The sequence below is a fragment of the Balearica regulorum genome, chromosome 5 (assembly GCF_011004875.1).
Source record: "Balearica regulorum gibbericeps isolate bBalReg1 chromosome 5, bBalReg1.pri, whole genome shotgun sequence".
NCBI classification, from domain to species: Eukaryota; Metazoa; Chordata; class Aves; order Gruiformes; family Gruidae; genus Balearica; species Balearica regulorum.
In genome coordinates this window covers 5,673,822-5,688,605 of record NC_046188.1, presented here as the reverse complement: position 1 = coordinate 5,688,605, position 14,784 = coordinate 5,673,822, and the positions used below count along the sequence as shown (strand labels likewise).

The 14,784-nt window shown below is 46.6% G+C and overlaps 1 protein-coding gene across 4 annotated transcripts in view; it reads left to right on the top strand.

Annotated features, from left to right (window-relative positions):
* Positions 1-14,784, top strand: part of SLC35F4 (solute carrier family 35 member F4) — a 131,993-nt gene that overhangs the window by 61,054 nt on the left and 56,155 nt on the right. Inside the window, exon 1 of one of the 4 annotated variants that reach the window (XM_075753286.1) lies at positions 2,086-2,104. The exons of the other annotated variants lie outside the window; for them this stretch is intronic. The gene's annotated coding sequence lies outside the window, so the exon portion shown is untranslated. Of the gene's footprint in view, positions 1-2,085; positions 2,105-14,784 lie in introns of those variants that run through there. 4 annotated transcript variants of the gene reach the window in all.

Below are 14,784 nucleotides of genomic sequence, written 5' to 3'. Positions count from 1 at the left end.
GCTCCCTGATTTATGCTAAGATGATCCTTCTGGAAGCAAAATTTGCCTTGATATTTTTAATAAGTTCTTAAGACGAAAATGCCTAGGTGAGGGCTTGTTTCCTAACAGTTTGTATTAAATCTGCGGTTGATGTTCTGGAGCTTAAATATGTTTACAGTTTTAACTGAAAGAAAGGATGGTCTCGGGATATTTTACAGATATGTCGAATATCAGCAATGATATCACAGCAATAAACACATCAAACTGGGCTACTGAAATCATTTATAGCCTGTGTATGCAGAGGCTTTGTACATCACTGGGCTTCGTGCCTGACAACTGCAAGGATGTTAATTATTATCCCATAATTCATCAGTTAAAGTATCTTGCAGCACTGTTATTAAGCCAAATTCTGAGGCCTTTGCTAGGTCATTAAGCAAAAAGTAAGTAAAGACTAATTTACTCCATTATTAATCAATGAAATAAATATATTCTGAAGCCATGTTTTAAAAAGCAATGTACTGCTTGGGTGAAAAGTGAATAAATTAAGTAAAATGTGTAAAAAGAAGAATAAATAACTCTTCCCATCAGTTTAAATAATTTTGGAAAATAATTATTATCTCTGCATATGGGCCCAGACCAGTTCCTAAATTGAGGAGCTACTAGGTTCAGCAGAAACAGTGACGAATGTGTTGGAATTTTACCCAGTAAAGTAGGTCCTGTTCTTGATCTATGATCTGCTCCCTTCCTCCTGTCTTGTGGCTCTGCTGTCATACGCAACTGGAGACCCTCTTTACTGTCCCAGAAAAGACATCAGTTTTTCAAATCTCTCCGTGCTCTGCTTGAACTTCCAAGCTTCTTGATCTTCTTGGCCTTGGTTTCAAAGTCCTCCAGTCCACGACCTTCCTTGGCTAAGACCCAGACCTCAAAAAAATGAGCTGTGCAAGGGGTGGCCTTGGCCACCTGGAGATTATTTGGTCCCAGGTATACGAGTGACCTTGTTGTCAATGGTCACAGAGTCACTTCTCAAATCCCAGGATTTGTGTTGTCCTGACATCCCTCTGCTCTCTCTGGTGCTCAAGTTAGTTTCTTCATCCTTGGCATGTGTCTGACCAGGGACAGGCTGGCTTTCAGGTGTGATTTTTCAGACCACTGCTGGGGCAGTGGCATGGTGTGACCCTTGAGCAGGAGCTAGCTCCTTCCCACTGGAAGCACTGGTCAGCTCCCAGTTTAGCTCCCCAGACCTCATACCCAACTCCTGAACGAAACCCACCTCTGGGCTGCCCTGCACGGCCCATTGCAGCTGCCAGCCATATCTCAGTTGCCAAGGCCATCTCTAGGTTTGAATGCCTTTTGGAAGTGACAGCTCAATGGCTTCCACACAGGGACAGGAGATCAAATTTAGGATCCTATCAGCAGCCTGTGGAGTTTCCAGGTTTTTTGACCTGCTTTTGCATCAGTATCTGACAGGCTTAAACCCCACAGCATGAAGAATTACAGCAAATATTTACTCTTCTTTCTGTTGCGGTTAGACCTGAGAGGCTGTTTCTGAAATGTGAAGCGTGTTGTGCTGAAGCACTGTTCGTATGCTTGAATTTTAGAGAGATCCTGCCCCAAGAGCATCCAATTCAAGCAGACAAGGAAGCTGCAGAGAGGTGAATATATTAGGACAAAGTCATGAGGGTGTCGGTAGCAGAGGCAGATATTAAACAAAAACCTTGCGAGCTCCCTTGCACTGCAGACCATGGTACCTTTTGTAAGCAGGCAGCTGTCTCATCGGGCTGGGCTGAGGGGGATACATTTTGTAGGCACATCATGTCTGACATCACCCCCCCAAATGAAGGGAATTTGGAGAATGCTTTTGTTGCTTTCTTTTTTTTTTTTTTTTTTTTTTTTAACGTTACATAAGGGTGTAAGCTGCTAGGATCATTAGAATGAACTTTTCCCCATATTTGAAAACCAATCACTTGTTTTGACATTTGCAATCTGGCTCTTTGCTAGTGTTTTTCTGGTGGTTGTGCCGAAACGAGCAGCCTGCATTCTCTCATTTTGTTTACGTGACTTGAAATGAGAAGTTCTGGCATCTATTAAATTCCCATTGAGAGACAAGCGCTGAAATGTGAGCTAGGTAAGATTTCATGCATCTTTCCTTATATTTATAGTTCAGTGATTTAAAGCATATAAAGTAATCACATTTGTTGGGTGAGAAATGCATTTACCGTGGGACAGCCGAGGAGGGAAGCACTAGCGGGTAAACAGAGAACTGCAGTAGAGACGGAGCAGGGGACTGATGATGGCTGGCTGGTACCGGAGGCAGTTTCTCTTCTACAGAAGTGTCTATTTCTGGCTCATGCATATTATGGCACAGATATTTCCCAGAAGATAATGTGGCTTTTATTTGAAACCAGCTCTTTCTGCTGACTCCAGGTGGAAAGCCAGGGTATTTGGGTTACGGGCTGATATGTGTGATCCACCTTCAGTGTAATAGGGAAAAGGGGCCCAATTCTGCTCCGGGTTTTATGTAAGCCTGAATCCTGCAATTAGTGTGGTCAGCCTGTGTCTTTTGAGCTACATGTGGCTTAAGCGCAATACAAATGGGGTGGCTTTGTCCAGCTGGCAGTGGTTCTATGCTGAAGGAGTTCCTATGGGATGAAGGAGGGGGGTAAGACACTGTTGACCAGGGCCACAACAGCAAGGCCAGCCCGACATCATCCTGTAGTGGTGGGGAGCAATGAGCCTTCGGGGAGCTGCTGACCCCTGCTTGTGAGCCCTGTTTGGAGATCACCTTGTCTTCTGCTCTCTAAAGAACGTAGTTGCTGGATGTCAGCTAAATGGAAGTTTGGGGTATGCTGCCCGCAACGCTGGCCTCCCTGTGGTGTTTCATTGCTGTTTCACGACAGTGGGGTTGGTTTTTTTAGGCTTCACAGAGTTAAGTATGGGATGCTCAAACGCTATCATCTATAGAGAGGGATTGTACAAGGCTAGTTGGCCAGTCAGGCAGGTGCTTTTTGCAAAATCTGGAGTTCTCCCAGGGCTGTTAATGATTCTTTCTAGCTCTGGGGAGCACAGCAAGGCTGGGACACTGCTGACTCCTTGCTCAGGCTCTCTGCACAAAGGGCAGGGAGATTTGTGCTGCAGACAGTTGCTGTGAGGCTGTCAGCTGTCTGAGGGTGTTTTGATGTGCTCTCAGGATACCTCGTCTGCCACTCCGTGGCTGTTTTGTGACAGCGGAGATGCTCCGAGCAGCCAGAGCCAGGGTCAGAGTCTGCGTAGGGGCTCTGCACTGCAGTTTACAAGTTGTCGCTATTTATCTCTTCAGAGTTGCAGTCAGAGACCAGAACAAGCTTTAACCGCCGTACGGACAAGAAGGCATGCCAGATCAGACCTGTGATTTGTCTTCAGCTGGGTTCAGCTTCAGATTTGTCAGAGAAAAAATGTGTGTAAGCTAGTCACCAGGTGCCAGATACATTAATATTTTGTCCATTGTGAACAAATAAGCTGTGGGAAACTGGGGAATATGTGTGAAGGAGTACAGTACTATGGTGCAGAAAGGTCATGTTGTGCCAATGTGAGCAGCACACGGGAAGAAAAAAAGTAACAGTACAAAACACGGTTAACCTTGGTCACGAATGAAGTGCATAGAGCTGAAATCCATCACTGTTACAGCTCTGCAAGTGAAGGGAGATACAGAGATAACTCTATGAATAAGAAAATCCAGTTGCTGCAGCTGCTGTTGTACCATTCCTGTCTGACTCAGGTGGAAAGGATGTGAGCTAAATCCAGGGGCAGCTTTGATGGATCCCTGTGTGTGCCTATTCCCCTCTGCCTCCTTCACGCCCGTCCAAGCGCTGCTGCAAGGCTCACTGCCCTGGAGTGGTGCGGCTGCTTTATCTTTGTTCTTTTCCACTGGCTCGGATGTAAATTATGTGCCTGCCTTTGTAAGGGCTCTGCTGACCTATCCATGTCCTGTCTGCAATCTCCTGGCTGTCTTTGCTCCGCAGTGCTGCTCTTCATTGCCTGCTTAAGACAACTCACAAAGTACCTTCACATTTTCACCTCTGCTGCTCTTTGCACGAGGGAGGCATCCTCTAAGCAGCCACATCCTTTCTGCTCGTTTCTCAGCTCTCTGCTTAAAAATGTCATCTCCTGTTGTGCCTCAACAGCAAGTCCTGTAACCTGTCACCTAACACCCAAAGGCAAGCTCATGGGACTGTATCTCAGGACTGACCAGATGCTCTGCTTTCTGTCTCTCTTCTTACTGCCTGTGGGAACAGAAGCCCTAAGATGAGTGACTTCCACAGCAAGCAGTTGTGTTAAAAAAAAATCAGTTTTCCTGAATATTTTCACTCTATGTCAGCAGAAGTGACCCGAAACTCCTGCTTTTCATCAGGCACCCTGGAGAAACCTTGCTATGAAATACTCTTTCTCCCTTGATGCAAAACACTTTGAATCAGAAGGAGAAAGTGTTTCCAGCTGGGTTTTTTTGACCATGGTTACCACAGCGGGGTGCTGCTTTGTCAGACAGTTAAGTGTAATATGCGGTCATACAGTCTGCCTAAGCTGCCCTTGCTTTGGAGTTTGGAGTTCATCCAGTCCTGTCCTACAATGCTGTTGAACTCTACCGTACACAGGAGGCGGTAATTTTGGTTGTAATGGTACATACAGACCCACATAGGATTCATGGCCATGAAGAACACCCCACCTCCCCCCATCCAAAAAAAAAGCCCACAAGAAAAACCAAAAAAAACCACCTACCCCAAAAAACCCCGACAGCTTTCGTAATGGACCAGAGGCTTGTTCTCCTTGAGATGGCATCTCTGTGCTCAAAATGAAGGTGTAGTCTTTGCCCACTGGATGCACGTCAATGCACATACAACGTAGTGACACCAACGTGGAGCTAACACAGGTCTAAGCCTTGCTAAATGCAAATTCGCGCACCTCTGCAGCTGGATTGCCGCTGTATACCAGATCCTGAGTATGCTGGCTCTTGTTTCCAGGATAATCACCCTAAAATATTCTTCCTTCTTTTACCTGCTGGAGTAAATGTTACGGTAGATCACACAGCAGGGAGATGCTGATGCTGTGACATGCCAGCCTGCTTTTGATATGCTTGGTTGTGCTTCCACAGGTATAAAAGCGGGGGGGGGGGGGAATATCAAAAAGACTTGAAATATTCCATGTTTGTTGAGCTCAGATACCTCATCTGAGTCTCTGGAACTGGTAAATAGGCACTGAAGTCAAAGCAGCTAGAGGCTGTTAGTATTTTCCTCCTGCAAAGGGCTCCAGTAGATGCCCTTGGATTGCTGGCAGAACGTGGTTTGAGGTGTCTAACTCGAGGCAACGCAGATTTTGAAAACCTTGGCATCCAATTCTGCTGGGGAGAAAACTTTGACAATTGAAGCAGAAGAGGAGGGGAAAAAGAGAGGAGGAAGACTGGGAAATGAGCTCCGACTCTGGAAAGTGGTGCATGGCCTGGACTTGGCTATCACGGGACTCCTCCAGCTCCGCTCCTGCCAATCACTTCTCGCTGACCAACCGAGCTGAGCCCCTGGCTCCATCCCTTTCCCAAACATTTCCAACCGGGTGATCTTCTTCTCTCTGCCCCTCCTCCCTCAAAGCAGTTGAAACCTTAATTCCTTGTGCAGTTCCCTGTCAGCTGTTGTTCATGTCAACTTGCAATAGCTGCAAATAGCAAAAAATGAAGCCCTCCCTTCTGGTTAGCATCCACAGCCCCTGCTCCCTGGCATGAAGAGTCAAAATAATGTGTATATGACATGTGGGGAGGCTGCTCAGACTGTTGGATCAATGTAGAAGGTACTAGCTGTTACTGAGTTAAGCACTGAAATGAATAAACAAGAAGGTTTGAATATACAGCCCCCCCAACTGCAGTGATTTTTCTGACTGAAGCACTGATCCATGAGGTTTTGAGTTGAGCACTGGGTAAGTTGATTTAAAAATGCATCCAGTTCTGGCTGCAGGCATCTTGCAGGCTGGGGCCTGGGGTGGAACAAGGGAGCAGCTCTCAGAGGTTCATGCTGCTTCTTCCCACCCCGGCTGTGGTGCCCACCGCTGTAGGTCTCTGTAGCGGATGGATGAGTGGCGTCCGTAGCAGCTCTCTGCAGTTGGTATATGGGCCTGGGACACTCATCGGTCCTGTTTCCCCGTGGTAATGGGAATAGAACATGCTTGTTATGGCTTTGCATTGAGCAGAGGAGATAGATGTGGGCAATAGTTTCCAAACTACCTGGTGATTTTGGGGTATTATACTTTAAAGGCTATTCCTTTTTCAGAGGTTAGGTCCCCTTACCTTCTGAAAATCAGGCTCATTTCAGCTTTCACAATGCATAGACCCTAAATCAGCTGTGTTTTTTATCAAAGCCTGGCTTGGGAAATGTCCCTTGGGTTATTTGTAAAAGATTCTTGCTTGCAAAGCTACCTACTGATGTGCTTCTAATTAGAGTAGTCACATTATTTCACTGATACCTCCAGTACAAAGGATTTTATTTTATTTTTCCTAATACAAGGTGTTTGTATTTGGATTTTCTTTGGAATTGGATGTTGTGATTAAAGTTTCTGGTGTCTTGCAGGGAGCGTGTACTCCCTCTTGCTTTAAGAAAGGGTATATGAATAAGAGAGAGGCAGTTTGTCTCTCTTCCCTGCCATGAAGCGCACCGGAGAGCAGTGCTCAGGGTCAGGTTGGTTTTCCTTCAAGCCTTTACAGGGTTGACTTGGCTGTCACTGTAGTTGTCTTGTTCTTCTGGCAGTGTTAAGTTTCACACTAACCTTTTAACTGTAAATATCTTACTGGGATCAACTCACTGGGTTGGTTGGTTTAGGTTTGTTCTTTTTCTTTTAATTTGAGCCATTAGAGCAGGATGAGGAAGAGGACAGGCTTGCGATGAAGTCACTGGGCAGTAGCTGAGGTCTCAGTTCAGTTCTGCGTTTGACTTGTCTTCATCCTTGAAAAGTGTGGACTCCAATCTGCAACCATGCTTGGTACCTCAGGTGGTGAGAATGAAGTGTATGGATACCTTTGGGGGTGCATGAAGCTTGATCTCCTGCTTATGTCACTTCCCTCCTCGGTGAAATGAAGACAATTATACCTCCTTGCTGTACCACCTTAAGTATTTCTCTTGTATTTCTGCGCACACAGCCTGTTTAGGCCAGGAACCAGCTCTTCTTGTATACTTGCAGCGCCAACTACAATCGGGGTCGGCTCCTGTAATACAAACAGTGATGAAGCGGAGCTTTGTGGCTCTTTTCTGTCAACAAAGGTTTGACCTTCACATCCATTGCCCTAAAGTGTTGTGCCTGCTGTGATTTCTAGGAAAAAACAGAAAAGGGACAGTGGGTTCACTTCTTAATGGTACTGCTTATACTGCAGATGTGCAAGCCAAGGGTCACTGCTGAGTTGAGCTGCCTGCATCACCCTCCTAGATTTCTTCAAAACAGGCACCTCGGGCACAAAGCCCTCGTGATGTCCCCTCTCGTCGCGTAGGTTTGAGAGCCCAGGATAGCTTGGCTGTCGCTCTGACTGATGTGCAAGTTGTAGCGAGGCTCTTAAGTCTTCCCTCCTACTCCCAAAGTTTCCTAAAAAACAGAATCTAAAGACGAGTTATGTATTGTCTGCTGCGGAACATTGGCTGGCAGAAAAAAAAGATATCTGAGGCCAAGTCCTAAACCCAGCAAGGTGAACGCTAGAACTGCCATCGTTTTCAGTGAGGGAGAGTTGTATTATTTTTTTTTGCATAGGAATAAAACCTAAATGATTAAAAATATCCTGGACAGGAGTCTCGTTTTCCATTCTCTGTTAGCTGCTATTTGTGACACCTGTTTAAAAAGCATATGGAGCATCACGCTTTCCTAACTTGGCACTGTCTCATACACCCCTGATGCATGCCTTGCCTACAGATGAGTGAAGCAAATGAATCCAGAAGCTGAAAAGCTTTTGAGCCAGGCCCTTGGAGCAGTGAAGGTCAGGACTGCAAGAGATGGTGGCTTTTAGAGGACTTGTAAACGCCAGTACTTCTTTCTTTGGAAAACTGGTGGGAAAACAATACACACTTTGGTTTCCCAAATGCCAACAAAGTCAGCAAGAAACTGTTCATGCTGACTCTTGTCAAGATCATTTAGAGCAATGATAAATAGTGGGCCACTATGCACATTAGCTGCTTGGTGAATGTAGTGAACATCATTCAGTAACTGTATTTTCACAGATCAGGTCTATGATGCTTTATAACTTTATTGGTACCTTGAGGCCAGGTGCCCACCAGAGCCGCTCTATCACTCCCCTCTTTCATTAGACAGGGGAGAAAAGGTACAATGAAAGAAAACTTACGGGTCGAGATAAGGACAGGGAGAGATCATGCTCTAATTATCATCACGAGCAAAACAGATGGAACTTAGAGAGGGAATTCATCTTATTTATTACTAAGCAAAACAGAGCAGAGGAATGAGAAATAAAACCAAATCTTAAAAACACCTCCCCCCACCCCTCCCATCTTCCCGGGCTCAACTTCACTCCCGGCTTCAACCTCCACCCCCCTCAGCGGCACAGGGGGATGGGGAATGGAGGTTATGGTCAGTTCATCACGCGGTGTTTCTGCCGCTTCTTCATCCTCAGGGGGAGGACTCATTGTTCCCCCGCTCCAGCGTGGGGTCCCTCTCACAGGAGACAGTCCTTCACGGCCTTCTCCAACGTGAGTCTCTCCCACGGGGTGCAGACCTTCAGGAGCAAACTGCTCCAGCGTGGGTCCCCCACGGGGTCACAAGTCCTGTCAGCAAACCTGCTCTGGCGTGGGCTCCTCTCTCCACGGATCCACAGGTCCGGCCAGGAGCTTGCTCCAGCGTGGGCTTCCCACGGGGCCACAGCCTCCTTCAGGTGCCTCCAACTGCTCCAGTGTGGGGTCCTCCACGGGCTGCAGGTGGAATCTCTACACCCCCTCATCCTCCCTCCATGGGCTGCAGGAGGACAGCCTGCTTCACCATGGTCTTCACCACGGGCTGCAGGGGGATCTTGCTCCGGCGCCTGGAGCACCTCCTGCCCCTCCTTCTTCACTGACCTTGGTGTCTGCAGATGTTCTTACATCTTCTCCCTCCTCTCTCTGGCTGCAAAAGCGCTCTCTAACTGTTTTTGTCTTTCTTAAATATGTTATCACAGAGGCGCTGATTGGCTCGGCCTTGGCCAGTGGCGGGTCCGTCTTGGAGCCGGCTGGCATTGGCTCTATCAGACACAGGGGAAGCTTCTAGCAGCTTCTCACAGAAGCCACCCCTGTAGCCCCCCTGCTACCAAAACCTTGCCATGCAAAACCAACACATCTCCATAAACCTACCAACATTCATTTCCTTCCTAAGGACTGAGCTGTGATGATGCTGGGCTGTTTTTCTGACTTTCTCTGCCAGTGGATCTCAGAGCAGTTCTCAGGAATTAGTTGTCTGATTTTTTTCCTACACCCATATGAGGCAGATAAATACCATACGCACATCTGCCAGCTGAGTCGTCCCAATTCACAGACATGGACTCAAGCTCATGTGTAGGCTGCTTACGACAGATACCTAATTTAGGTAATGTGACTATCCGAGTGTCTGTGCTTAAGACAACAATGAGTAGTTTGAACTACTTACTATCCAGGGATCTGGTTTCCTACGCGGAGAGAGGAGCAGTCAGTGCCTTGAAGAGCTGACCTCAGCTCAGTCCTTGCTGCACGATGAGGTCTGTGCTGTTGACCGCCATCAGATGGAGTCTTTCCATAATTAGGTACCTGTGTCAGTGCGGCAGGACCGCGAGGTCTCTTCCAACCTTAACAGTGAAAGGCAGAGTGAAGCACCACCCTCCAGTAACAAGCAGGGGCAGAGCACAGCACTTTGATGTTTTCCTTGAAGTCATCAAACGGGAAGTTGCATTGCCTCGTGGGATTTATTTGCTAAACACACATATATTATCACGCAGTTGGGGAGGGGGGATGTCGGAGAGTATTAGGATAATCTAACGGCTTTGTGAGCATCGTGCTGGCAAGGGAACATGACGTCTCTGGGAGCTGACTGTTCACGAAAAGAGGAGTCTTTATGCTTTTAATCAGATGCACAGAAACGAGCAAGGACAGGATTCCTTTCCAGACCTGATCCTGAAGGGATCAGGTAGAGGAACCTGTCTCCCTCCGTGGCCAAGGAAGAGAGGGTGCCTCGGCGGGATGGTGTGAGCTGCCCTGTGCCAGGTAGTGCTTTTGGCTTGGGCAGCTTTTTGCAGGTGGCCTCGGTGGGACTATCCAGAGATGTTTGGATGGGCGTAGCCAGATGGCAAAGAGAATTCCTGGGAAACCTCGCAACCCTTCTTCCTTCAAATACTAATGATGTTCCCTATCTGTAACCACAGCAGACTAAGCACCACCTGTAGGGCTCTCTTATGTGCAGGAAAATCCATCTTTGAGTTGTGTAAATCTTGCTCAGTATGTGTCACTCCTTCATCAATTAATTTACAGGGAAATACCTTTTACGATGAGCTGAGCTACATTTGTCAAACTTCAATAGCATATTTGCTTACGTAAGGGCAGCAGCTTCCCTCCTGGATTTTGCTCTCAAAACCCACGCTGTGACCGTTGCACACATCTGTTTCAATGCTATTGGCAGCGCAGCTGAAAATCTCTCCTTTGCTGCTGTCAGGGGCATGGCTATGGCCTGCCCATGGGCACGCACGAGAGAACTATCAGAGCTATGCATCTAATCTGATGCACACTCTGTAGCTCCGACAGAAAGATGTTGAAGCAGACAGCAACACTTGAAAAGCTTGCAGACTCTCCCAGACTGAGGTGGTCAATTGTGTTAGTTGTGGTGGCCACTGGGAATAGGACAAGAAGTAAAAGGCTTAAACTGCAGTCAGGCAGCATCACATTACCTCTTCAGGGCGGTGAATCTCTCAAGCAGATTGTGGAGTTGTTACTGGAGGGTTTAAATAGCAGGTCGGGCACACATCATCCTCCTGCAAGGCTGAGTGGATCCTTCGCTGTGCTAGAGAAATGGATTGAGTGACTTCTGGAGGTGCCTTGTTAGACTGTTTCGTGTGATTCAGAGCTGTGGCTTTGAAGAATAACGGGGGGTTTTTCGGCCAATTGCGTGAAATTATATTGCAGGCATTGCCCTCAGGACTCCTTACAGGCTTGATCTGGTTCTGGGCTGCAGTAGGGATGGATTATAGGAGAGAAGAATTGCGAAGGTGGTTCAGCTGCCGAGCCCTTTAGCTCCATACCCTCTCAGTATTGGTGGCCACCTCCAGATATGTCTTGGAGAGCTGGCAGAAAGCAGAGGCAAGGTAAAACGTGTTTCGTGTCACTTTTATGGTGATTTGTAAGAGCAGAGATTTGATCTTGAAGCATGAGGTGTGATTTCTGTCAAGCTAATTGTATCACTATTGAAAAAATTCATGTTAGGGAGGTTATGCTCATTTAGTTTGGAGTTTAGGCCAAACATCGAAACTTAGTGATCCAAATTTAACTGCCACGTAGGTTTACTCAAACCATCGCATTAATATTTCCCCGAGGCTGGCTCTCAGGCTTCAACGAAGCTGGTCTAGGTGAGTTGTAGTGTTGGTATTCTTCCCCTTAGGTGCAAACCTGGTGTCGCTTGCGTGCTCTGGATCACACAGTCTGTGTCTGTGTCCGGCCTCAGAGCCAGATGATTTCCAGGCAGTGTTTTTAGTAGGTAAGTGACCAGTAAAAAGTCCTAAATCTGGAAATAACTAAACTTCTACTTCAATTTTCAATGTCTGCTAAATACTCAAGGGAATTTTAACGTGGTGTATGAATAATTAACACTAGCTATCAGTTTACAGCAGTTCTCTTGCTAAGACTAAGCACTATGCAAAGAAAGTAAAATAAAAATCACTCTTTAAAATTTCCTAAAAGGAAAGGTAAATAATTACCTAACCTCCTGAGATTCTGGTAAAGTCGGAATCTTCCATTAAAATGACTGAGAAAAAACCCAGCTTCCCTCTAAGTCAATTTCAGATTTTAATTGCAGCAAAATTGGGGAATTCAGTTAAGATTCCCAGAGCAAATTGTAGCTGTGTCTCCCTGGTTACACTCATCTCCTTTCATGATTATACATTTTAAAGTCAGTGACCCAAAATGCTGCATGTGTACCCAAGGAAAGCTTAAAGGTAAAATGTAGTATAAAAGTTAGAAGGCATATCTGGCTTTCCTGGAGGAGTAACCATGTTTTCCCATTCAGTACTATTTTTCTGATTGTGCATCACTTTGCTTCTGTTGTGCTACTGCATGGGGATGAAATCCATATATACTTGAAGGGAGAGAGCTGAAGTTGGTGCTGCAGCTTTACGTCTCCTTCTCTTGATGTTGTACAATTCAAGGTCTTGATTTTGCTTTCACCGAAAGCCTATTGTCTTCGGTGATAGATTTCCTTTTAAAGCAAAACAAAGAGCACAGTTTTGGATTAAATATGTCATCAGAAGATAGTACTGCTATGTATGCTGATTATCATAAAGAAAATACTGAAGAGATTATATTCAGACTCTCTAAAGAAATTCACCTCTGGGCTAAGTGCCAGTGTGAGAAATACTGGCTTGAAAGGGAGCAGTTTTGGAAGGTGATAAACCCCTGGAAATAGAATGAAATTTCCAAATGCTCCAGAACTATAACAAACAGCGTATGGTAATGGAGTTGGCAAGAGTAATCCCTGTTTGAGAGGAGCTTCTAGAGGATGGAGCAAAATAAAGTCACAGTATCAGTTGAAAGTCTAGCCTCATTAGTGAAGTGATTTTTTTCAGCTATAGACTGGCTCATCTCTGCATGAGGTGAAGAGTGAAGGAGAGACTTGTCTGTGTGAAGGTAGGAGATGCACCCAAGGGTTATGTTTCCCATGGACTCAAATCTCCTTTCAGGAGTTCCCCATCTTAGCGGTGGTGCTTAGATGGGGCAGGTGCCTGTGCCCTGTCTGTTCGTCCACTGACTCCCCTTCAGCTTCCAGGGTCCTGAGCCCCGGGTAGGGTCTGCCTTGGAGGAGGTTTGGTAGCTTCTCTCCCCAGTTGCCCTGAGGTGTCAAGGCCAACTGGTAGGTTGCCATTCAGGACTTGTGCCTAAATGAGGGGCTAGCCTGGGCCAGCCAGCACCTGGGTGGTTCTTGGGAGGCCAGAGTGGTTGGGAGATGTCTTGTGAGTTGGAGGGAAGGGGAGGTGGCAGGAGACAAGCAATAACACAGAGACAGAAAGGAGGCCACAGCCAGGCTGAAGGCACTGAGGTGATAAGCTCAAAGGGAGATTGGCAAATAAAGTTGCCTACTCCCGTGCTCCTGTGGCAGCATTCTGGGGACCCACTGGAAGGTCTACCCCAGAGCACTGATCCATGTGGAGGCATGGTGTCCCTGCTGCAGACCTGGCGTCCCGGGTTGATCTGGTGATACTGCAGGGAGGCTATTCATACTTCCACTTGTTGCTATCTCCATGAAGTGCCATGCCACAGAGGACCTCCTGTGGTGAGGACAACCATTTGCAGAGGGTTGATGGGAACAGCAACGTGGCTGTTCCTGCCCTGCACCTCTGTGTCTTCCATCACTGGCTTTGAGGGCACAGCATCCTAGCAGTGACCGGCTCCTGATGCAGCAGAGATCAAAGGCAGAAACCCACTGTTGACTTGCCAGCTACTGACTCTTTCAAATGTGTTTGGCACGATGATCCCTACTTGTTCTGTGATGGGGTCACCTTGAAAAGTAGTCCCTCCTGCAGGGTTCATTACCTGCGTGGCCACGTGATTCAATTAGGTTCATTTGATGGTGACTAATATCTGGTAACATCCATCGGAGACAAGCTGCTTAGTGGAGAACAGCACAGCATATAAATCTCTTTTCCTTCTGTCGCCGCCTTTCAACAACAAGCTAATTCCATTTAATACATAATGCTGACACTTAATTGGTGATATAAACTGAGAGGAAATGGGCAAAAATGGTTACAAATGTATCTTGGCTCTCATTCAGTTGGTCCTTGACTTCATCTGAATCTGAAGAGGAGTATTAGAAAGGGACAGTGTGTGAAAAGCCTGATCGGGAGAGTGCCAGTGAAAATATATTGTCTTAATGTAGCTGCGGTGAGGCAATCTGACAGCTCTCTACTGCAGAAAGCAGGATGCTCAAGACATCTCCCTTCAAATAAGGGTGTTTGGGGGCATCTTTTTGTATTTGATTTTTTTCTCTCTGAATTTGTTCCTAACTCTTAAAGTATTTTTTTTTTAAATTGTTCTTTTCTTTGGAATAATGAATAATTTAGGCTCATAAAATGTAAGAAATGCTATTCTCCCAGATTGCCTTCAAATGTACTTTGAAACCTCAAACTCAACCACTTCATCAGGTGCAGAATTACAGCAGTATGTCACTGCAGACTTTTCTTGTCTTCCTGCAAATATATCCAGATAACAGTGTCTGCCCCAGAGCATGCTGTGGGAAAGCTGACTTCATCCGCTCGCCCAGCTCCATTCGACACTGCCTTGAGATATTGATCTATGACCTTGCAGCCTGGAAAGCGTAGTGTGCAAGCAGGAGGCATGAAAAATAGGAGACTGCAGCTTGAGCTGGCAGCGCTTCAGGTTTCCAGTGGATTTATGGTGCAAGCGGGTGAGTTTGTGCTTGGAGGTGAGGTGTCCAGATGCAAAGGGCGGCCAGAGAGATCAGAGGTGCAAGTACCGGCAATGCTTTAGTGACACAAGAGGGAGCTATGGACTCTCCTGAGATACAGCAGGGTTCACCCAGGCGTAAATAGGCATGTGAATGGGCAGGAGAAGAAATCTCAGAGCACAGCAGCTCTGGAAA